Source organism: Lissotriton helveticus, chromosome 5_1 (genome assembly GCF_964261635.1).
Source record: "Lissotriton helveticus chromosome 5_1, aLisHel1.1, whole genome shotgun sequence".
NCBI lineage: Eukaryota > Metazoa > Chordata > Amphibia > Caudata > Salamandridae > Lissotriton > Lissotriton helveticus.
In genome coordinates this window covers 805690659-805717001 of record NC_136065.1, presented here as the reverse complement: position 1 = coordinate 805717001, position 26343 = coordinate 805690659, and positions in this window count along the sequence as shown.

Genomic DNA, 26343 nt, shown 5'->3' with positions numbered 1-26343 from the left:
TCTGTCAGGGGAGTGAGAAATGTTCTGGTAGTGTCTGATTTCTACTCTGTAAGAAGTGGTGCAAGAGTCCTATTGGTATTTAGGGTACTTTGTTTCCATCCAAATAGTATTAGCAGGCTTAATTTCGGTTTTAATAAGGCTATAGTGGAATACATGCTACATAATTATTTAACCATCAATATTCAATATAAAAATGAATTAAAATTGCAGCAATTGCTCCTAAGTGGAGTGTTTTTTATATGGTTGTGAACCATGAGAATCTGCTTTCCCTAATGGCCCTCTCTAAACACTGGGGCAGAAGCAGAAGAAGATGTACTTACACACCAGATATACCAGCAGAGCACAGCATATACCACACTCATTGCTGTTTCCGCCCTGTGGAATAGAGGGGCAGTGACTCTGAAGGAAGCCTGACAGCTACCAAAGTAATACATAATATGATCACTGCTGTGGATGAAGCAGGGAGCTGACGAAAGTGGACAATCAAATCGGGAGTAATGCTCTTTGTCAAAAGACGCTGTCAATCAAATGATGGCAGAATACGATTTCAAAATGTATTTGTTATATTCCTTGGTGACACGAGCACCTTTAACCCGTTGACCGCAGCTGAGGATTATTGCCCCCTTGACAGTGGGACCATTTTCCCTATCAATTGGTGTCTCCTATGTATTTTTTGTCTTGAGGATAACCCCGTTTTGAATAATACATACTTAGTTTACTTTGCAAGCACAGCATATATTGTGAATGTATTGTATAGTTGACAATTGTATCAAGTCAAGTCCCTTCCTCCGGCAATTATGGTTACCACACTCACTCCCTATGTTCATAATTTTCTTTTTGCTGTGTTAATCATGGGTGGACTTTCGCTGTTGTTCACTCAATTATCAGAATAAAGCACCTAAAGTCATGCATCACATAAGCAAAGAGATCATGTGATCGGCTGGAGACATGATCAGAAATGAATAATCTTCATTTTCCTTTTGTAGTTCTGAAGGTCCAGGGGGGACAGTGCGCAATATAAATTACATTGAGCAGTAGCCCTTGATGTAACCGAGTATGGCCAGTGCCACCCCTATACAAAAGTAAGAGCTTCCCTAACGCCACCTGCATATACTGCTTAAAGTAATGCATGCAAGTCTGCGTCATCATGGCTTGTGTCTCTTTTTCTTGGGTGCCAGCTGACTGAACTGGCATTATGCCGGCTACCACAAGTTCACGTACAAGTCATTTATTTCGCAAACGTAGAGAAAAAAAGACGAATACTGGTGTGCTCTCTGACTATGTATTGAGTCCATAGTGCTGCCTGGTAGTAGAATTCCTGAAACTCCCACTGTTACAGGCCTACAAAGACGGCGGAAAGATACATGCCAAAATGTTATACTGTGCTTGCAAATTGCTAGTGTTACTGTGAGACAACTTTCTGTTGAATTATTTTGTGTTATTGTTAAAGAGTATTGGTTACATTATTTTTCTTTCTTTCTTCATTTGATGCTCCCAAAAAGCTCACCAAAGGGGAGATGGCTGTCCGGGCCAGGGCCCGGAAGATGGAGGCCATTCGAGTTAAATATTGCCGGCTGTGGGCTCAGGAGAACGAGGAGGGAACGTCAACAACCTCCTCCAGCACTGCCGCCGTGTCCACTAGCCAGCAGCCTCCATCCCACCACCGTGCTCGGACAGCCCCCCGCCGCCGCTCAGCTGTAAGACCATCAGCAGCTGGCCCCCTCAGAGCCTGGAAGGCACGTATGCACCGACTAAGCCTAAGAGTGGACTATCTGGAGCGCAAGGTGGACGACCTTGAAAAGCAGCTCCGGGACCTCCGCAAGGACCGCCTGCCCAAACACCGCCGGAAGTGACTGTGTCCCTTGCCCCTTTTTTAAAAGACTGTTGGGGGGCTGGGAATCGGGAGTTGGGGATTATTTATTTTTGGACTACTTCAAATGGACAATTGTTTGGGTTAGGGAGGGGTGGGACTAGTTTATTTTTGTTAGGGGAAATACATTATTCATTTTAAATACTTCAACATAGTGTACGCTTTCATCTTCTTTTGTGGGGTGGTGGACGGGAGTTACGGCACGTTTGGTTTTCCTCAAACTTACCAGCATGAATTATCTAAAACGTCCAAAAATGCCACTAACAGAGTTAGTGAATTCAATTGGCCTACTAGTACTTTACTTGTACTACTATCAGTCTCTACTCCGCATCCTAGCCCATCTTTCTACCTCCCCAAAATGCTTATCTTACCTGTGATTCGTGTTTGAGAATAGAGCTAGGCACAGCGCTGGCTGCATGGCACATGGCGATTACACCATCCCGGACCGAAATTCCGTTGTTGTGGTGTTAGTAGTAGGAGTGGTACCACACTAGCAGTAGCAGCATATGAAAAACAAAGTAAAAAAATGAGACATTGAGTGGCCTGAGAGGAGTATTAGAAGGAACAGTAGCCTAAGCAATGCTGAAGATAAGTATGGGGAAAAAAGATTTGCATGGATTATGGCTACAACAAGAACAGTGACACATCAGTGTAACACAATAAGTCTTCTTGACATGTAGGAGGATGATGTTGACGATGGATCCAATCGATGGTGGGCATGAAATTCAGAATTTATTTTAAAATACTTGTTGTTTTTTTACCCAGAATTACAATATCCTAGGATTCATCTAGCTGCCTTAAAATTGAGTTGAGGAGGTTGCTTGCACCTTATCCTCCCCAGCAAGTGTGTGGAATTATTGTTGTAATTTACTCACACCTCAATGAAAACCACACAGCCCGGGGGAAGAGGGTTAGGGTTTGAAACTTGGATGGGAATGGGGTTTGTGGGTAAAGTTTTGTGGAGAGAGGAAAAAAAACACAGCGTGGACAAACAACAAATGAAGATAAACAAATCTTTGGATGCAAAGCTATTCATGAATATTTTAAGGGACATAAAGGAATTGCATGTACTACTGCATGCATGAAGTTTTTTGCTAAATGGATAGGTTTTTGTAAAGTAAGTAGTACTTTCCACAATGTACTATGAAGAAACAACAATGTGACAGTACAGGGCTGCAGTAATTACGCAATTTCACTTGCCTATCTGCCCTCAGAGAGAAGAACCCTTCGTACATTAAATTAGTTTAAAAAATAGCAAAGAAAAAAGTATACAATGGCTCGAGGGATGAATTGAAGCAGAGAGCAAACAAATGCACAGTGTCACACTCACAGCAGTTCACAGCAATAACATTACTTAAAAGATAAGTCGAAACGAAGATGGATACTGTAACTGTATGTTTGTTGTAGTTGTCCTGTTGAATTTGGGAAGTTGCATGCATCCAGCCATTCCTCTTTCGCGGTACTCCTCCATTCCATCTGACGCTACGCCGATCAATGTTGGGGACCAGAAGACACCTTGTCCACTGCCTGCCTGGCGGATGCTGAATTGAGGGCCGCTAAGCCTGAGGTCATCTTTTTTGTCATTGCACAGGGTAAAAGCCGGCCTGTAATTGATGATGGGAAAACAGGAAGTGATATTAAAACACCACGGCGAAAAAAATATAAGGTACGCTGTGTAGTGCAAAATTAACACTTTCAGTTTCAGAGTCGACAGTATTACAAAACATACAAGCATCATTTCGAAAGTGCGTACTCTGAGTCTCCTTTTGAAGGATAAATAAGTGTGGGTGAAATTTGCAGATCTTTCCCCTCAAGCTATGTGTAAAGTGTAAACAGCGATTTCAGAAACCTAACCCTAACCCTAACTCTAACCCTTGGCCCTAAACCCCCTTTTTCACCATGGATTTTGTCAAAACCACTTGATTCCGATATTAGACCTTCCCAGCAATGCCCCAAGACCGCCAACCCACCCGCAAAAAAGCAGAAGACCGCCAAACAGGCAAAAAGCAAAAATACAAAAACAGGGACTTAGAAATATTTAGGCCTAGTACCTAAATCACTCCATGCGCGCTCTGCAGCTAGGCCCTAACTCCCCTTTGCCACCATGGATTTTCTTCAAACCAATTGCAATCAAAACTATCCATACCCAGTGTTGCTCCAAGACCCCCCAAGCCCCCCCAAACACCAGGAACCCCCCCAAGCATGCCCCCGAAAATATGAAAGTGAGCGAAAACTCTGAAAAGTGAAAAACTTTTTCACCATGGATTTTCTCCAAAACACTTTTATTCGGTATTAGACCTTCTCAGCAATGCCCCCTGAGCCGTCAACCCAGGCTAAAACAAGTTTAACACCCCCAAACAGCCAAAAAGCAAAACCGGAAAAACTCACACTGAAAAATGTATGCCTCATTCCAAAATCACTCCAAGCGCGCTCTGCAGCTAGGCCCTAACTCCCCTTTTCCACCATGGATTTTCTGAAAAACAAATGCAATCAAAATTAGACTGTGACAGCAGTGCTCCCAGACCCCAAAACCCACCCCCAAACACCAGGAACCCCCCAAACATCCCCCCAAAAACAGGCAAGTGAGCAAAAACAGAAAAAATAAATCACAATGGATTTTGTCCAAACCACTTGATTCTGATATTAGACCTTCTCAGCAATGCCCCAAGACCCGCCAACCCACCCGCAAAAAAGCAGAAGACCCCCAAATAGCCAAAAAGCAAAACCGGAAAAACTCACACTGAAATATTTAGGCCTAGTTCCAAAACCACTCCATGCGCGCTCTGCAGCTAGGCCCTAACTCCCCTTTCCAACCATGGATTTTCTTCAAACCACTTGCAACCGAAATTAGGCATGCCCAGCATTGCTCAAAGACCCCCCGCCCCCAAACACCAGAAACCCACATGAACAGCTCCCCAAAAACAGGCAAGTGAGCAAAAACGGGAAACAAATTTCACCATGGATTTTGTCAAAACAACTTGATTCCGATATTAGACCTTCCCAACAATGCCCCAAGACCCGGCAACCCACCCGCAAAAAAACAGAACCCCCCCAAACAGGCACAAAGCAACAATGGAAAATCTCATACTTATAATATTTTCGGCCTTCTTTCAATTCTGTCCAAACGCGCTCTGCAGCTAGGCCATAACTCCCCTTTTCCACCATGGATTTCCTTAAAAATAAATGCAATCAAAATTAGACTGTGCCAGCAGTGCTCCCAGACCCCCCGACCCAGCACCGCAAATCTAGAACACCCCAAAAGAAACCCCCAAAAACCTGCAATACTGGTATATTCAAAACATGGCAAATTGCGCTGTTCACAAAAACACAAAAAACAAACAGCAATTGGTTTCAACAGAGACAGACAGCCATTGCTGTCCACTGCATGCCATCTTCTCATTATTCATTACCTGTTCTACTTTTTGTCCACATCTTCTTCGGAAAGTGAGGGCCCACAGGCCAGCCTCTCCTGTCAATTTCAGAAGTAAGTCTGTCAACAATCAGCAAGCATGTAGTCAGTCAGTATTTTCAGTCCCACTTGAGGGGACTCGTCTACGAAGACAAAGTTTATTTATTCTCCATAATCTATCCATCTGCCTTGAGGGAAATGGATAGGGGGAGTCTGGAGGAGGAGGATAGAGGAGCATGATTGAGTTGTGAACTTGTGAACATCAGGAATGCAGACTGTGGCACCTTCAAATCAATAAGGAAAATAAGATGAAGACAGTGCTGATGATGGACTTGTTCTGATTAGGTTATTAGAGTTTTGTTGTGGTAAAAGTTGCAAAACAAAGAAAGACACACAGGAATAAAAGTGAATAAGTACGAAAAAAAAGGAAGTCATTTTCAGGCCTCGGTGTCAGGGAAGTAGAGCTTGTCCTCAAAGTCTATGAATTGAGACGGGAGTAGGTCAGGTGACAGAGAAGAACTTCCGTCGGTGTCACCTAAGTTGGTGTCCTCTTCTTCCTGCGTGCATTCACGTATTTTGTAATCGGGTGGTATGAAGTCCGGATTCATCTTGATTATTGTTAACCTCTCCACATTTTTGAGCGAGAGACGGGTCCTTTTTGAAGTTACAATGGCACCAGCAGCACTGAAAACACGTTCAGAAGACACGCTTGCGAGTGGGCAAGACAAATAATTTAGAGCCAGGTTGGTGATCAGTCGCCATCCAGACCTTTTCCTATACCGATACACCAATGGGTTCTCATTAAGACAGACCTCTTTTGGGTCATCCAGAGAGGCCTGCACCACCGACTCAAGGTTCTCCAGGGTTGCTCCACTTTGCGTAAAATCTGTGGCCTTTGCAGCAGTGGACCGAGCAAACCCATGCTGAGTTAGCCAATCCGCTACCGACCATATTTTTTTGGGGCCTGGTGCAGGTGAGGATGATGATGGCACGGTTGCTGGTGTCATTAACGGCTGTGAGGGAAAGTGACTCCCTTCGGCCACAGATTCAGAAGTGTAACTTGACGCCGGATGGCCTGCTGATTCAGTTGTACTTGTGCTGTCTCCGTGCAATTTCTGCCGCTCCTTTTCGAACCGAGTGGCTGACACAGCAAGCCAATGTTTGTACTTTGAAACATCTGCTTCATCAAAAGGAATGAATGCTTTGCTGGCCACTGCCTTTTTGTACCGTGGATCCAGAATAGTGGCACAAATGTAATGTTGTTCTGTATGTATGTTTTGAAGCCTATCATTGTGAAGTAGGCGCCTTAATAACTTCTCCGCCAAATCATATGCTTCTTGCTTTTCAGCATGATCTCTGAACGTTGAAGACACCTCCTTTAGTTGGTGCTCTAGCATGACCAACAATGGGTTAGCTTTGCCGAAAGAACAGTCCTCCCTGCTGACTTCACGCGTGAAGACCTCAAAAGGACGAAGCATGTCTGTCAGGCTTGCAATTAGCTTCCATTCCTCCAACTCTAGCCTCATTTCTTTCTGAGTAGAACCCAGTTTATAGACATACTCATTTATTACCCCCCACTGTTCAGACAGACGCTCAAGCATGTAAAAGGTTGAGTTCCAACGTGTTGCCACCTCCTAGATTAGTCCTTTGACTCTCAGTTAACGTTCATGTTAAATGCTCCTCAGCTGCTTCCGGGCCTTAAAAGAATGAGTGAAATGTGTGCAGACGCTTCGGCAGATGGTCAGTAATTTGATGACTGGGTCTTCTTTTTTCAAGCATTCTTGCACCACGAGGTTAATACTGTGTGCCAAACACGGCACTCTGAAATATCCACCATCAGTCATGGCCCTAACTATATTACTGCCATTATCCGTGGAAACATAACCAACTATGCGATTTCTTGGATGCAGCCATTCTTTGACCTTCCTGTTAAACTCCTCCAAAAGGTTAGCTGCAGTGTGAGATTTCTCCATGGCAAACATGCCTACTGTTGCATGTTTGCGAGTAGCTTGAAAAACTGTGTCCGTGTCAACACCTGCTTTTTCTAACTGTTTGACCCCTGAGAAAAGAGACCCAGTGTGCAGTGATGCACATGTAAACAAGGGCTTGGGAACTGGTCCACATGTCTGTTGTCATGTGGAAAGTTTAAACAGCACTCCTCAGAATAGCTGTGCCAATCACCTCCAGCACATCTTGATGTAGTGCTGGAACAGTAACCCTGGCAAAATAGGACCGGCTAGGAACCTTCCATTTAGGGCAGACTGTTGCCACAAATTCAAGAAAACCCACCCCTTCCACGAAAGAGAAAGGGAGAAGTTCCAGCTCTAGCATTTTAGCCAGCTTTGCGTTATACAGACGTACCGTTGGGTGGTTGCATTCAAATGGCCCCTCCGACAACAACATTCCGCTAATGGTGGGCTGAACCATTTTACATGATGATGATGATGACTTCTTCAAACCAGTTAGGCCCAGTGATGTAGTTTTTCGCATTGGTGTCTCTCCCAGACTCTTAGTGTGCCTCATACATGTTGCAGGGGTAGAGGGTGTGGGCGATACAACTGCAGTGCTGCTGCCAGGGGTACTGGGTGTACCTGAAAAAATGTCTGTCGCTTCTTCACTTTCCCCCTGCACGATCAGCCTCTCGTCATCATCAGATGCAATGTCAAGGGATTCATTTGGACTTGTTTTTCTTTTGGCTTCCTCGATCTTACTTAGGTGTGCCTCCCACTTGATAGTGTGGTGTTTTTTTGAGATGACCTCTCTGGCCTCTGGTACCATAGTTGGTACCAAGCTTACCCCGACTAACTAATGTTTTACAAATTGAACAAACGACCATGTTTTCCGAACTTTGGCTAACAGTAAAGAAGTCCCAAACTGGGGACTGGAAATGTCTGCTGGTGGTGGAGGTGCTACTTTGACTTTCAATGCCAGGTGAAGTGGAGGATGGGCGTGGCTGAATTTGTTTCTGTTGTTCACTTACAGCACCACTACTTGAGGTCAAGCTGGATGGAGGTCCCTGCCGGCTCTTCTGACTAAAAAATATGGAAGCTGTAGGTCGTGTTGGTGTTGTAGATAACTGCGTTGGTGGTGGTACCAGTGCCACGCCGCCCACATCCCGCTCAGCAGCCATTCGGGATAGGGTTAAAATGTCTGTCTGCTGCATGCCCGCTGGGGCTGGAGTGACGACTGTGATGACTGGGTCGTCGTCAGACTGTTCATCAGCAGCAGAAGACATTACTTCTTGTTCGTCGTCATCACCCATAAGTCGAAGCCTTGCGGGAGCCTTCCTTTTAGGCTTAGCTACCTTTTTCGGCTCATGGTGTGCCTCACTCTCAGACTGCATTTGTGGGTCCAATCAGGATCAAGGTCATCAGAATGAAGGGGGCTTGAAGAAGAACTTGTAGTAGTAGTAGCCCTCCTTGACCTTTTCTTGCTGGGGATCTGGTGACAATGGATCATCCTCAGGAGGAGTGGCTTCCTCGGATGATACCTCCGCTTGAATATCAATTTCCTGATGTGCCCCTACTTCTGGAGGAACAACCTCTATTTGCACCTCTCCATGCACCTGTCCATGTGCCTCTCCTTGCGCCTCTACTTGCGCCTCTCCTTGCGGCTCTACTTGCGCCTCTCCTTGCGCCTCTCCTTGCCCATGTACTTGCACTTGTACTAGTTGCACCTGTGGTTGTCGTTGCGGCTGTGGTTGTTGAACACTTGTCAGCTGAGGCACACCCGGTGTTGATTGGATGGTACTTTCTTGTGATGAGCCAACATCACTGGTGGATGGTGATTGAACAACCAAAGTGGCTGCCGCAGCAGCACTCATGGTCTTGGACCTAACTTGGCGTGGTGGCACTGAGCCCAATGAAGCGGAGGTGTTTCTTCCAGCTTGGTCCCCGGCAGACACCGCTGCTGCTGCAGGCGTAGTTCTTTTTTTTCCCAAAAAAGGTGTCGGTGGGCACACCAATCTCCTTGGTAGGTGGTGCCACTTGCTCCTTCTGCTCCTTCTTACTGGCAGTGGCACTGGCAACTTTTTTCGCTGAGGTGCTACGGCCACCTTTCTTTGGGGCCATCTTCTTCAGATGTCAGAACAGCAGGCCGCAGTTGCACGAGTTGCAGAGTTGTCTTGTCTGTGGCCACACGTGACGTCACGTGACATTGTGCTGCACACACCGCTGCAGGACTTCTTCCTGGCACTGGTGGTTCTCTTGTGCACCTAAAAGCAATTGAAGCCAGAGGAACATCAGTTAAACACCCCAAAAAGTCAAAAAGCACACACAAATCACCACAATCCAAAGCCATCCATGCCCTCAAGGATGTTTAAATTCAAGACACCCCACAGAAAGACTAGGTCCATGCACCACTGAGTACCCCTGGGCATAATGGTTGAAAGCAAGGCAAACTGGGTGCAGGCCTGAGCACACTGCCTGGCTTCAAAATGGCCCCTTGACCGCCACCACATGGCCAGGCCCTGCCTGGACCAGGCCTCAAAATGGCCCCCACCCACATGGCCAGGCCCCAACCACACCCCAAAAAGTTGAAAAGCACACAAAAATCACCACAATCCAATTCCATCCATGCCCTCAAGGATGTTTAAATTCAAGACACCCCACAGAAAGCCTAGGTCGATGCCCACTGAGTACCCCTGTGCATAATGGTTGAAAGCAAGGCAAACTGGGTGCAGGCCTGAGCACACTGCTTGGCTTCAAAATGGCCCCTTGACCCCCACCACATGGCCAGGCCCTGCCTGTACCAGGCCTCAAAATGGCCCCCACCCACATGGCCAGGCCCCAACAACACTCCAAAAAGTCAAAAAACACACAAAAATCACCACAATCCAAAGCCATCCATGCCTTCAATGATGTTTAAATTCAAGACACCCCACAGAAAGACTAGGTCCATGCACCACTCACTACACCTAGGCATACTGGCTAGTGAGGCTTTACAGGCACCCCAAAATTTAAAAAAAATCAACATATAACAGCTAAAATTCCATGACATAAATGGGAATTAAGTAAAAAAAAATCACAGAAACAGTTGTATCATGCACCCATGACTAACCCTGGGCCTACTGGATACTGTGGCTACCCACAATATATATTTTTTTTAAGTTGTGAAAAAAGTTTTAAAACTGTCGTTGCCTCAACTGCAATGCCCCAAACAAACAACACCAACTTACTTGTAAAATCTCAAGTCCAAAAGTGATCCAAACTCCAAAGTCCAAAAAGTCCTCAAATACAAATATCCGGCAGCAGCCACAAAAAGTAATCCTTCCAGCTCCAGATCAAAATCAAAAGTGACCAGGACATGGACAAAGCACTGGGAGGAGCCTGCTGGACAGCAAAAGGAATTTGGAGACTCTGGGGCACTTCCTTCCTCCCACCCCCCAAGAAAATGGACTCCTTGCACCAAAAAGTGCAGCCAAATGTCAATCTGAGGAGTTATTCTGATCAAAATCATCATTTTCACAAGGTTTATGCTTCCTGCGGTGGATTTCTTGTGCAGAATTGCAATTTTTGCAATTTCGGAAATGCGGGCTGTTCAAATCTCCCGCCGGTAGTCAGCTGCGCGCCGCATCTACGCGTTCGGCATTGTTTACTCCCGCAATGCGTGATCGCGGGCCTTTATGACGTACTTGCGTTGTCAAACTCTCGCTGTGCAAGATGGCAAGCCACGATGACGTAATTGCGTTCGAAAAACTCTTGCGCGATCACGCAGCAAGATCGAAAATGGCGCAGCACATGCAAACCGGGAGAAAAACAACTCGACGGACTGAGAATCACGGTAAGTCAACGTCGCGCGCGCCATATTGTATTTTTCAAGCGCGACCAAGCAAAATATTTCACAGCTTACAATATTGCGAATTTTTGGGCAAATTTGCGCGATTCGCGGATCGCGAAATTGCCAAAAATCCGCAAATTCGCTGCAAAACAGATTTTACACCCATGCTTAGTTGCTGGGCGTAAGCACATTTTGCTGCTCAAATTGATGGATATATAAACAGGCCAGGCTCGGCGCGAAAACGCTGCCCATGCTCGTGCCGGACGTTTGCAGATAAATTGTTTCTTCATAAAGGAAGAAATTCTCTTTCATGGCTAATGTAGCCAGGGTCATGATGAAAGATATAGGTGTTATTGTATCCAGTATGCTAGCTTCCAAGATGGATAGCAAGCCGCATTTGGTGGCCTTTAGACCTCCTGGGTTCTTTTGTGTATAGTATTTTTGAAACGTACAAATATTCCTCTAAAATCAGCCGAACTACGAATTCCAATTTACTCACCTGGGATCAGGAGAGACCTCAGTGCTGCATCTTTCAGCCCACTACTGATCCTGAAAAGTAATTCTAACCATACTTACAGTAACTTGAATTTCCTTCCATAGGCTAACATTGACTGGTTTCACTTGGAAATTTTTCTAGGTGTGGAGTTTTGGAACTGTAAAAAATTCCACTAAAATCAGCCGAACTACGAATTCAGATTTATTCACCTGTTATCAGGAGAGACCTCAGAGCTACATCTTACAGCCTATTACTGATCCTGAAAAGTAATTCTAATCGTAGTTACAGTAACTTGAATGCCCTTCCATAGGCTAACATTGACTGGTTTCACTTGGAAATTCTTCTAAGTGTGGAGTTTTGGAACTTTAAAAAATTCCTAAAAAATCAGCCGAACTACGAATTCCAATTTACTCACCTGTTATCTGGAGAGACCTCAGTGCTGCATCTTTCAGCTCATTACTGTTCCTGAAAAGTAAATTTAACTGTACTTACCAGTAACTTGAATTTCCTTCCATGGGATATCATTGACTGCTATATAAAATATATATAAATGTAAAAAAAAAAAAGAAATATTACAATTTCAATATTTTTAAAAACATTTTTTTCAATTTATATAAAAAATATGTAATGTAATTTAAAAAATAAAATATCTAAAAGTTAATACTTTAAAACAATGTAGTAAATTAGTATAAAAAACTTTAACAATTAATACATTTAAAAAAGATTATTTACAAAACCTTTGAAATTCACTGAAAAAACCATAGGTTTCAGCCACGTTATAGTTAGGAATAAGCATTTAAAAAATCTTAGAAATTCACTGAAAAAACAATAAGTTTCAGCCACGTTATAGTTAGGAATTAGCATTTAAAAAACCTTCGAAATTCACTGAGAAAATTGAATTTGAAAAAATGTATATATCTATAAGCGCGCACCATGCGCGCACCTTCCCGTGCATGAGCTGCATGCTGATTGGCTGCCACTGTCTGTCAACACTCCAAAACAGAAATTGATGGCAGCCATCTTGTGCCTCGGTAGACTGAGGCACAAGAAAGCAGAAAAACAAACGTGTAGAACTCAAAAAGGGGGCAGGGTAGAAGCACCCTGAACCCCTAGGCCTGCTCAGGGAGTCAGGGTGCTTCTACCCTGCCCCCTTTATGAGTGCTAAAACTTTCCGAGCACGAGCTGCATGCTCATTGGCTTTCAACACTTCAAACCAGGAAGTGTTGGCAGCCACCTGGTGCTCAGTAGAATGAGAGCAGCAGAAAATCAAATGTGTAGAACACAAAAAGGGGGCAGGGTAGAAACACCCTGACCCCCTAGGCCTGCTCAGGTGGTCCCACAAGGACCCCCAAGGCCCCAATTTGTTTTTTTTAAAACCCATTATTTTTTTCAAATTACCCCCTGGAGGGACAAAATCGCAGACGGAATAGTGATAAAGAAATGTCGGGGGGGGGCAATTTGAGATGTCATCAGTGATGTCACTGACCATGTTAAGAATGATGTAATATGTGACATCATCAGCAGTGGATTGCGGATGCGCGAAATATAGTTAGTACAACTAACTATATAGGAGCAATTTCAATGGTTTTGTATAAGTGAAATGTCCAGCTAACTACAAGTCCTCTATAACTTATAGTTTTTTGAGTGAATTTCAAAGGTTTTTTTAAATGCTAATTCCTAACTATATAAGGCCTGAAACCTATGTTTTTTTCAGTGAATTGGCAAGGTTTTTAAAATGTTAATTCCTAACTATATAATGCCTGAAACCTATGGTTTTTTCAGTGAATTTGCAAGGTTTTTTAAATGCTAATTCCTAACTATATCAGGGCTGAAACCTATGGTTTTTTCTTTGAATTTCGAAGGTTTTTTCAAAGCTAATCCCTAACTATAACGTGTGTGATTTCTATGGTTTATTACATGATTATAAATACAACAGCTAAACACTCAAAGTTTTTTTTCTGTTTGTTTTTTGACGTGCGCGCACCTCACGATTTTTTCAAAAACAAAAAAGGTTTTTTTGCCCTTTGAGGGCCTTCAGGGACCCCCCGAGAAAGCCTAGGGGGTCAGGGAGTCTCTTCCCTGCCTCCTTTTCACGTTTTATGAAAATCGTGTAAAATGTCATTCATTTGCGATGCGTGCGCGCACGTCAAGACATGTGACTTGAAAACAAAGTCATGTGACTGTAAAACATCACTTTTGATTGGTTATTAGTAGTTTCTTTTCCAGAATCTTCAAAAACCCCACCCACTTTCTTCACTATCTCTTTCACTTTTTTGGAAGAAGCACCTTTACTGCTGTGTTCCTCCTTTCGACTTTGTTTTTTGTTCGTGAATTGAAAAGATGGCAGACAGACAGCAGGATTCCTCCTCCTCTGACTCAGATGTGCAGCAACACCAGCCACTTGCCAAGAAGTCAAAGGACTCTGCTCTTAATATCCGGCCACTTTTCAGCAAGGTCCACCTCCGTTGCAACAAATGCAATAAAATTCTTTGCTATGGTGAGCAAAGTCTACATCTAATGGAGCTGAAAATTACCGAGCACCAATGCTCCCGGCAATGATTATTTTCATTAAAAAAAATGTGTTCCTGTTGAGCACTATTTTGTTAACTGTTTTTTAGTTTTGTTAAAAAAATATATATAAAATTGTTAAATAACTCCAAAAAAACTACAAAACAAAAAAGACAAAAAAAAACTGTTCTTTTCAGAACTCACTTCACTTCTCCATGAAGAGCTAAGGGCCAGATGTAGGAGAGGAAATACCGGTCGGTAACGGCCGATTTCGGCCGTTACCGACCGGTATTTATGAATCGCATGTAGGGGCCATTATTTTACAGAATCGGTAAATTTACTGATTCTGTAAATTTACCGATTCTGTAAAATACCGAATCGGTATTTTTACAGATTCGGTAAATCCAAATGTAGGTGGCTCTTCACAGAGTGCCACAGGCCCTTAAGAGTCGGTATTTTACCACCCAATCCTATTGGGTGGTAAAATACCGAATTCAGGTGTGCATGCACATCTGTGCATGCACACCTATGCCATGTGACACACAGACATGCCCTTAGGGCATGTATGTGTGGCACATGGCACACATGCCTGTATTTGGGGTGCTAGAGGGTCTCAAAGTGACACCCCCTGCACCCTTTCAGGATTGGCCATTGATTCCTATGGGCTTCAAGGCCCATAGGAATCAATGGGCAATACCGATTCGGTATTTACCGAATCGGTAAATACCGAATGTTTCCGATTCGGTAAATGAAAATAAAAGTTTATCTACATCTCCCACCTTCTTATTTACCGATTCATAAATACCGAATCGGTAAAATTCGGTATTTATGAATCTGTACATTAGAATTACCTACATCTGGTCCTATATCTCTTATACATTGTGTCATACTTTTTTTGAATGAATGAGTAGAGTATAAATGAATGACTGACATGACTGAGTGTAGGGGAGGAAGGGACTAATAGAATGAGTGTGGAAAGGGTAGTATGGTGAGTGAGGAAAGGGGAGTCAAAGAGTGACTGAAAAAAGGGACTAAGGGTAGGGAATAAAGGTAAGGGGATTTTAAGAGTAAGGGAATGCAGTAAGGAAAGGAGAGTGAGGGTGGGGGAGTGAGAGAAGGGGAGCAGGGGATGGAGACAGGAAAGGGGAGTTAGATTGAGAGGAATAAGTAGAGCAGGGTAAAGGGGGTTGAAGTAAGAGAACTGGAGTGATGGTGAGAGAAGGGGTAAGAGGATAAGAAAAGAGGGGTAATGTAAAGTGAGAGATGGGGAGTGAGGGAGAGATAAGTGGAGTGAAGGGATGAAGGGAGTTAGGAAACTGGAGTGAAAGAAGGGGAGTAAGGATTTCAATTGGGGAAGGAGAGTGAGGGAGACTGAGGGAAAGAATGCGAAAAAGAGAAGGGGTGTGACATACAGACAGGAAGAAGTGTAGTGGGGAAAGGGGAGTGACTATGAGTAAATGATAATAACAGTTAGGGAAGGGGTATAAAGATGAGGGAAGGAGAATAACAGAAAAAGTTAAAAATGAACACAGAGGGAAAGTGAGTGTTGGAGAGAGAAGGAGTGGTAGAAACAGAGACGTTAAGGAAATCAGGACACAGAAGGAAAGAGATAGAGAGCAAGGAACACTGTGATCTTAGACACATGAAAGTATGCCTTGCAATTCAGAAAAATAATTATTGCAGTGAAAGAGAGTCTTGCTGTGAGTACTGTTTCAGATTTTAGGACAGAGCAGTGGTGTTCAGGGAGTTTTGGGGCTCAAGGTGGAAATGAGAATGTATAAATGAGAATTCACTCACATCATTACTACATGCTACAGAGACACTTGGTAAGCAATTTCTTCAGCTCTCCCAGGCCTGACTCAAACCATGACTACATGCTTTGCATTAATTGTAAACACATCAACTAAACAAATTATTCTACCACCATTTTGTGAAATAAAGTCTGACTCACACTGTGATCTTAGTTGAATAAAAACAGAAAAATGTTGCACACTATATTGTAAGACAATGTTTTTACCACAATCACTTGGCTACTAGCTCCACGATTACAATTAAAGAAGAATAGTTTCTCAAATAATTTTTAATTTTTAAATATACATTTATTTTTCTGAATTTTAAAAATTTAATAGCACTTCCAACATTATTTGGTCTGGAATTTCTTCATCCAAAATCTCCAGACATGATTCCTCGAACTCATACATGTCAAACACTTCCAAAAATTCATGGTCCATTGACTCGTCAAAAAAATCACTTATAGTATGTCCTCCAACGATTGCCTCTTCTTCAATGTTGCTGTCAGTAAAAGGATTATTCAAATCTTCAAGGAGACTCGCTGAAATTTCAAACGTTATTTTCAGTGTCTCCTCAAACTCTTATTTTTAAAACACAGCTGTTCTTTTTAGAGACAACCAACATCTAAACACTCAAACTTGTAATTTCTTTTTTTTCCTCCGTGTGCGCAACGTGCGCGCACCTCACGATTTAAAAAGAAAAAAAAATGTTTTTTGGGCCTTCGGGGTCCTTTAGGGACCCCCTGAGAAAGCCTAGGGGGTCAGGGAGTCTCTACCTTGCCCCCTTATCACATTATCCACTTTTGTTTTTGGTTCTCTTTAACCTCAGAATAACAAAATGGCGGCCAAAGGGTGCGAGCACCGTGCGCGCACCTCGCGATTTTTTTGTAAAATACAAAAAAAATGGTGGCCCTTCGGGGTCCTTCAGGGACCCCCTGAGAAGGCCTAGGGGGTCAGGGAGTCTCTGCCTTGCCCCCTTTTCACACTATCCACTTTTGTTTTTGGTTCTCTTTTACCTCAGAATAACAAAATGGCAGCCAAAGGGTGCGCGCACCTCACGATTTTTTTGAAAAATAAAAAATGTTTTTTGGGCCCTTTGGGGTCCTTCAGGGACCCCCTGAGAAGGCCTAGGGGGTCAGGGAGTCTCTACCTTGCCCCCTTTTCACATTATCCACTTTTGTTTTTGGTTCTCTTTAACCTCAGAATAACAAAATGGCAGCCAAAGGGTGCGCGCACTTCGCGATTGTTTTGCACAAAAAATAAAAAATTGGGTCTTTGGGGTCCTTCAGGGACCCCCTGAGAAGGCCTAGGGGCTCAGGGAGTCTCTACCTTGCCCCCTTTTTACATTATCCACTTTTGTTTTTGGTTCTCTTTTACCTCAGAATAACAAAATGGCGGCCAAAGGGTGCAAGCACCGCGCGCGCACCTTGCGATTTTTTTGAAAAATAAAAACATTTTTTTGGGCCTTTGGGGTCCTTCAGGGACCCCCTGAGAAGGCCTAGGGGGTCAGGGAGTCTCTACCTTGCCCCCTTTTCACATTATCCACTTTTGTTTTTGGTTCTCTTTTACCTCAGAATAACAAAATGGCGGCCAAAGGGTGCGAGCACTGTGCGCGCACCTCGTTATTTTTTGGAAAAAAAAAAATGTTTTTGGGCCCTTCGGGGTCCTTCAGGTACCCCCTGATAAGGCCTAGGGGGTCAGGAAGTCTCTTCCCTGCCTCCTTTTCACGTTTTCAAACTTTTACAAAAATCGGGTAAAATGTCATTTATTTCCGGGCCGTGCGAGCACCGTGTGCGCACGTCAAAACATGTGACTTGAATACAAAGTCATGTGACTTGAAAACAACACTTTTGATTGGTTCATACTAGTTTCTGTTCCAGAATCTTCAAACACCCCACCCACTTCCCTCACTATCTCTTTCACTCTTTTGAAAGAAGCACCTTTACTACTGTGTTCCTCCTTTGGAGTTTCCTTGAAGAAAAGATGGCAGAGAGACAGCTGAATACCTCTTCTTCAGAATCTGATGTGCAGCAACACCAGCCACCTGCAAAAAAACTAAGGACTCATTCATCTGGAAATTTTTTACATACCCTGAGGGATTAAAAAAGGTGAATGCACCAAAAGTTACTTGTACCATCTGCAACAGTGTGCTGTCAAGGGGCAATCCAAATAAAAACTATTCATTTAGTATTTTTACTATGTTGAGGCATGTAAGGAATGTGCATCCTTATCAGTATGCACAGGCATCCACCAGAGCCTTGGCAGCACAATTACCACCTGCTGTCCCCAGCTCTTCATCTGAAGGGGCATCTCCTGTTTCATCACAACTCAAAATCCGGCCACTTTTCAACGATGTGCATCTCCGTTGCAACAAATGCAATGAAGTACTTTGCTACGGAGAGCAAAGTCTGAATTTAATGGAGCTGACAATTCGCAACCACCAATGCTCCCGGCAATAATTTTTTTCATTTTTTTTGTTTTGTTCCTGTTGAGCCCTTTATGGTTAATTTTTTTTTTGTTACAAAAAAACAAAAAAAATATACAATTGTTAAATAAGTACAAAAAAAACAACAGAACAAAAAAGACAAAAAAACCCAGTTCTTTTCAGAACTCACTTCACTTCCCCGTGAAGAGCTATATGTCTTATAAACTGTGTCATACTTTTTTTGAATGAATGAGTAGAGTATAAGTGAATGACTGACATGACTGAGTGTAGAGGAGGAAGGGACTAATGGAATGATTGAGGAAAGGGTAGTATGGTGAGTGAGAAAAGGGGAGTTAAGGAGTGACTAAAGGAGTGATGGAGTGACGAAAGAGGACTAAAGGAAAAAGAGTGAGGGAAGGGGAGTGAGAGAAACAGAGTGAGGGGGAGTGAGGAAAAAGGAGCAGGTAAGTGAAGGGGTGAGAAATACAGATAGGATAAAGTGCAGAGGGGGAAAGGGATAAACAAACAGGAGTAAGTGACATGGAGTGAGGGAGTGAGGAAAGGGGAGTAAAGGAAAACGAGTGACGGAAGATGAGTGAGGTAAAAGTACTGAGGGCGATTGCAAGGCAGTAACAATGAGAGAATGGGTATGAGGGTGACGAAAGGAGAATGAGAAAGAAGGAAGGACATTAAGAGAGAGGAGAGGGGACTGAGATATAAAGTAGGAGTGAAGGAAACAGAAAGAGAAAGACAGGGAGAGAGAGGGAAAGAAAGAGGGAAAGAGAGTGACTGAGAAAGAGAGAGAGAGCAAGTGACTGAGAGGGAGTGAGGTGGTTACACTGAGTGAGATAGAGGGAGAGAAGGAGAGAGAAATGAAATGAAAGAGAGTGTGGGAGTAAAGGAATCGGAGTTAGCAAAAAACAATGAGGAAAGAAGAGTAAGGGAAAGGGACTGACGAATGAAATGAAAAGGCGAGTGAGGTAGGCAATAAAGAAAGGGGAGTGAGGGAAAGGAAGTGAGAAAATAACAAAAGAAGAGTGACTAAAAGTCAGTGAGGGATGGTGTGAAGGAAAGAGAGTGAAGGGGGAGAGAGAAAAGAGTGATGGATAAAGCAAAAGAAGGGCAGTGATGGAGGAAGAAAGAAAAAAGAAGCAAGGGACACAGAGAGGAAAGAGGGAGCAGGCAAAGTTAAATGAGGGTAAAGTAGGAGTAAAGGAAACAAAAAAGTTAAAGAGAAGAAGGGTGAGGGACAGAGAGAGAGGGAGACAGAAAGAAAGGGAGAGCGAATGACTAAGAGGAAGTGAGGCGGTTAGACTGAGTGACACAGAGGGAGAGAGGAAGAGAGAAATGAAGTGAAGGTGAGTGAGGGACTAAAGGAATGGGAGTTAGCAAAACTGACTGAGGAAAGAGGAGTAAGGGAAGGGGACTGATGGATGGAGTGAGGGAAAGAGTGTGAGGGGGAGTGGGGAAATGGGAGCAGGAGAAAGTGAATGGGAGTGATGCACAGAGAGGAGAATATGAAGTCGAAGAAGAGGAGTGAGATTGAGAGAAGGGCAGTGACAGTGAGGGAAGGGATATGAAGGTGAGGGAAGGGGAGTGATGTAAAAAGAAGCATATTAAGAAAAAGGAAAAAGAAGTAAGTGAGAGAGAAGGATTTATGGAAAGAGAGAGAAAAGAAAAGGAAGACTGGTAGAGAGAGAGGGAGACACTAAAAGAGAGAAACAGGGAGAGTGACGGACTGTGAGGGACTAAATCAGTTATAGTGACTGACACAGAGCAACAGACTTAGAGACGGATGGAAGAAAGGGGAATCAGCGAAAGGGAGTGATAAAGTGAAACAAGTGAAGTGAGTGAAGGTCACTGAGGGATGATGTGAAGGAAAGAGAGTAAAGGGGTAGTGAAAAGACAATGATCGATACAGCAAGACAAGGGTAGTGATAGAGAAAGATGGAAAAAACAAGTGACGGGCAGACAGGGGAAACAGCAAGTTGGACAAGATGAATGAGGGTGAAGGAAGAGTACTGATGGTTGGAGAAGGAGTGTAAAGGTGAATGAAAGGCAGTAAGTACTAAAGAACTAAAGGAATGGGAGTTAGCAAAAGTGAATGAGGAAAGAAGAGTAAGGGAAAGAGACTAACAGATAGAGTGCGGGAAAGAGAGTGAGGGGGAGTGGGGAAATGGGAGCAGGAGAAAGTGAATGGGAGTGATACACAGAGAGGAAAATATGAAGTAGGAGAAGAGGAGTGAGATTGAGTGAAGGGCAGTGATAGAGAGGGAAGGGATATGAGGGTAAGGGAAAGGAGTGAGGGAAAAGGAAGCATATTAAGATAGAAGAAAAAGTAGTGAGTGAGAGAGAAGAATTTATAGAAAGACACAGGAAAAAAGGTAGATTTGTAGAGAGAGAGACACACATCGGGAGAGAGAGAAAGAGAGGGACAGTGAGGGACTGTGAGGGAGTGAGGCCCTTATAGTGACTGAGACACAGGAATAGACTTAGAGACGGATGGAGGAAAGGGGAGTGAGGGAGGGTATAAAGGGAGGGGAGAGAGCAAAAGAGAGTGAAGGAGTGAGAGAAGGGAAGTGAGTCAAGGTGAATGAGAGATGATGTTATTCAAAGAGAGTATGGGGTGAGTAAGAAGAGACTAAGCAATACAGCAACACAAGGGTAGTGATGGAGGAAGGTAGGAAACAGAAATAAGAGACAGACAGGGGAAAGAGGAAGTTGAACAAGGTGAGTGAGGGTGAAGAGAGAGTACTGATAGTGACAGAAAGACTATAAAAGTCAATGAAGGGCAGTAATAACAATGAGAAAAGGAGACTAAGATGAGTAGAGAAAGAGGAGTAAGAGAAAGATTAAAGAATGGAAAAGAGAGAAAGACAAGAAATAGCATGAAGTAAAAGTATTTTCTTTTTGTCATACTTACCTTATAAATAATGACAACTTAATAGAATATTCTTATATAGATATAGTATCTATGAAACACAGGAAAAAATTGAGTTATAATATATATTTCATAATACAAAAGTAAGTAGAAGTGAAATAAACGGAAAGGGTGAGGGACAAACACAGAGGAAGAGAGTGAGAGAGAAAGTGAGACAGTAAGAGAGAAATGGATTGAAAGGAGTGAGAGAATAAAGGAATGAGAGTTACGAAAAGGGATTGCAATCGATAGATGGAGTGAGCGAAAGAGTATGAGGGAGAGTGAGGGAATGGGTGCAGGAGAAATAGAATGAGAGTGATGCAGACAGAAGAGAACATTAAATGGAGGAAGAGGACTCAGATTGAATGAAGGGCAGTGACAGTGAGAAGAAGAGAGGGAGAGAAAAATGGAGTGAAGGGGAGTGGAGGAGTAAACAAATTGGAGTTAGCAAAAGTGAATGAGGTAAGTGAAGTAAGGGAAGAGTATTGACGGATGGAGTGAAGGAAAGAGAGTAAGGGGGAGTGAGAGAATACAAACAGCTGAAAGAGAATAGGAGTGATGTACAGAGATGAGAATATGAAATAGAAGAAGGTAAGTAAGAGTTAGTGAAGGGCAGTGACAGGGAGGGAAAAAGAAGCATATTAAGAGAGAGTAAACAGTAGTGAGTGAGAGAGAAGGATTTAAAGAAAGAGAGAGGAAAAAAAAAGAGTGGTGAAGAGATAAGGAGACAGTGAGAGACACAAACAGAGGGAGAGTGAAGAAGTGTGAAGGAGTAAATCAGGTATACTGACTGAGACAGAGGAAGAGACTTAGAGACAGATGAAGGAAAGGAGAATGAGGGAGAAAATAAAGGAAGGGGAGTGAGCAAAAGTAAATGAGGAAAGAGGAGTAAGGGACAGGGACTGATGGATGAAGTGAGGGAAAGAGAGTTAAAGAAGTGCAGAGACTGAAAGAGAGTGAGGGATGATGAGTAACGGGAGAGTGAGAAGAGACTGATCAATACAGCAAGACAAGGGTAGTGCTGGAGGAAGATAGGAAAGAGAAGTGAGGGACAGAGAGGGGAAGGAGGGAGTTGGATAAGGTACTTCAGGGTAAAGGAGGAGTACTGATGGTGAGAGAAGGAATGTAAAGGTGAATATAGAGGAGTAAAGAGAATGATGGAAGAGGACTAACGTAAACAAAAGGAAGGTGAGTAAGAGAGAGAGTGAAGAAAGGAAATAAGAGAAAAAGAAATAATAGAGTGATGAAAAGATTTTTGTTTGTCATACTTACCTTATAAATAATGATAAATTATATTATATCTGTGAAAGACAAGAAAAAATGGAGTTATAATATTTCTTTCACAATACAACAGAAAATAGGAGTGAAGGAAACAGGGAGTAAAAGAAAGTAAGAGTGAGGGAGAGAGAGAGAGAGGGATAGAGTGACAGAGAAAGAGAGGGAGTACAAGTGACTGACAGGAAATTAATAGGTTAGACCGAGTGAGACAAAGGGAGTGAGGGAGAGAGAAATGGAGTGAAAGGAGTAAGACACTAAAGGAATTAGAGTAAAGAAAAAAAGATTGAGGAAACGGAAATAAAAGAAGTGGATTGACGAAGGGAGTGAGCAAAAGAGATTGAGGGGGAGTGAGGGAATGGGAGCAGGACAAAAGGAATTAGAGTGATGCAGAGAGAGGAGAACATGAAGTGGTGGAAAAGAACTATGATTGAATGAAGCACAGTGTCAGTGAGGGAAGGGATATAAGGGTGAGAGAAGAGATATGATGGAAAAAAAAATAAGAGAAAGTAAAAAGAAGTAAGTGGTAGAGAAGCATTTATGGTAAGAGAGAAAGAGGGAGACAGTAAAAAAGACAAACAAATGGAGATTGAGGGACTGTGAAGGACTAAGTCAGTTATAGTGACTTAGACAGAGGAATAAACTTAGAAACAGATGGAGGAAAGGGAAATGAGGGAGGAAAAAAGGAGAAAGAGAATTAGCAAAAGGAAGTGAGGAAGTGAAAGGAGTGGAATAAGTGAAGGTGACTGAGGGATAATGTGAAGGAGAGAGAGTAAGAGGGCAATACAGCAAGATAAGGGTAGTGATAGAGGAAGATAGAAAAGAGAACTGAAGAACAGACAGAGGAAAGAGGAAATAAGGAGAATGAGAGAAGAGGAGTATGTTGAGGAATAGTAAAGGAGTAAAAGAGAGAGTGAAAAAAAGAAAGAGAGAAAGAGTAGTAAGAGAGTGTTTTTTCTTTGTCGTACTTACCTTATAAATATAATATCTGAGAAAGACAAGAAAGAATCGAGTTATAATCTATATTTCATACTACAAAATAATTTTTACAGTATGTTATATATTTTATTTTGCTGTTCTCAGAATATATTGAATTTCACTAAAAACAGTGAGTCCAATACTACTCATCATGTGACAGCGGGCAAAAAAACCACAATAAAAAAGATTGTGTTTAAAAAACCCATACAACATTTCAATAAATAATGTAAATATTTGAGAAAAACATATCTTAAATGTTTTCTTTCAATCATTAATTTCTTTCATAAGTCCCCAATATCAACAACAACATTATTACTTCTTATTTATAGTCTCTAAATAAAGTTATGTACAAACATATGCTAACAACATTTACCCGAGATAGTCACTTTTTCTTTCAAATACTTTTCCACATGGCCAAATAGTATGTGTGACATCCTTAGTTTGGAAGTTACTTAATAGTACTCTATTCTGTCCATTTCCCAACCTTCGAAATCAAAAGCACCAACATCTTTTGTACCATCCATCAATGGTTATCCCTGTTTTTTTTTCAACTTGATCACCCTTAGTCACAAAGTTATTCTCAACAGCAGATTAACCTTTCTTAACAGGACTAAACCGCCTACATCAATTATTTCCTCTAAAATTTGGGTTTTAAAAACACTAGGTAAGAATTTGGTAAGTCAAAAGGCAAACGTTGTTTAAAAGTCAATTGAATATCATTACATTGTGTCCAACCTTTTGGAGATTTTATATAAGCTGTGTAATGTCCTGATGTTGTAGAAGGACCATCATGGAAAATAATAGCTACAGTTACAAAAGTTCTTCCTGAAATCGATAGTTGAGAAGCCACAACATTTTTAATAAAAGTTGTCAATTTTGTTCCATCAGGTCTACATCGTTGGAGCATTAAAATTACATACTGTCCATATCTTCGTATAAATAATGTTGATAGCATTTGTGAGTTACATTGGGTACAGACCTTGTTTTGATTTGCTTCTCTAACTAGATTATTAAAAGACACTGATTTGCAGTCTGGTAACGTAAAATATATAAATCTTTCAGTGTCTATTTCTGTACTGCTTGAAAATGGACAATTGTCACACTCATTTTGCCATTTATAAGAAAAACCAAAAAGATTTTCAATGTCTACACCTTCATCTTGCAATATAAGAAATATATACATTAAAAATTCCTGACAATCTTGCTGAATATTCTGTGAAAATTGATTTACACCAGAACATATGTCTAAAACATTTCGAATATCAGAGACACTTTCTATTTGACTTTTATCACTGCTACATTTCTCAAAGACAGAATTCAACAAACTACAAAACCTTTGGTCCCGATTTTCAACAATCTGTTCTTGTAAACTTTGAAGAAAAAAAACAACATTAACCACTACATTAGCATAGCAGTTGACACCAGAACTGTTTTCAAACTGAAATCCAACAACCTCTTCAAATAGTATCCTTTATCTTTTTGCTTAAAATTACAGGTTCATCTAGTTTTCTTCTTTTCTCTACAACCTCACTACATATTTTCTCATATCTTCTTTTTCGATGTACCACAGGCTTTTCAAATAAAGGATATTGAGGTAAATTTGGAGCATATTCTCTTCTTAACCTATTATACTCTTTCACACAATTTTGATCTGCACTAATCTTTGTCTCATCAAAATCAATCAAGTATAATCCAGATAAAGTTCTGACTCGAGATAAAGCAACATATGCCATACCCTCTTTGAACACAGTGCTTCCAATATTCACCAAAGCACTATCTACACTAAAACCTTGCGATTTATGAATAGTCACCGCATATGCCAAACAAACAGGAAACTGTTTTCGGCAGACATATAAATCTTTTACTAGCAAAAATCGAGTCGAACAACGACTCAATTGTTGTACTTCAATATCATCAAATTTGATTTTCAAAAATTCAATGTCATCTCTATTTGGGTAATTCACAAAACCAACAACATGTCCCATTGCTCCATTTACTAAACCTCTTTCCACATGTAAATTACGTCGTACAATTATCCGACAATTTAAACATACATATAGATACTTTTCTAAACCAGTCGTTTTAGATATTGATTTCTCTAAAGAAGCCAATTTAGACTTTAACTTTTCTGACGAAATAATAGTAGCTCCTTCATGCTCTATTCTATCAATAGCTTCCAATTTTATCATTTCTTGATTTTCTAACTTCAAAATTTTTTCATTGAAGATTGCACATTCTTGCAGAGTTGGCATTAGGCATATCGCTGATTTATTTTCAGCAATTTTTCTATATATATTCTCTGCACCAAAATTTTCCTATGGAAACAAACTGGAAAGTAATCGTGCCTGTAGAGCTGCTTTGCCATGTTCAATTAATTTTCCATTTCTTATATCTTGAAGCATACTTTTATAATCAGCATCCTTTGCCTGTCGCATATTTTGAGTGAGTTCTGTATATTTAAAATATAACCATATATTTACATTTCCAATGCTTCCCAGGCACTTTCTGGTATCTTCATGTGTAACAGTTTTAAACACTGGTTGTCCTTTCACAGGTGTTAGCTGTAGTAGATCTCCAAAAACGATGATGTGTTTTCCTCCAAACAACACATCATACTCTGTTTTAAGAATTTGTTGCATTCTTAAATGCACAAAGGCAAGCATTAAATTTGATACCATGCTTACCTCATCAATAATGAGAAGTTTCATTTTTTTCAGGACTCTTGAAACTTCACAACAAGCTTCTCCAGATAGCTTGTGGTATTCTAATTTATTTTCGTGCTCTACTGGCAGCATCAACAAACGATGTAAAGTAATTCCTTTAATGTTATGTGCTGCCAACCCAGTTGGAGCGGTAACAACACAAGAGAGTGACAACTCTGTTCTTTTCTGTAG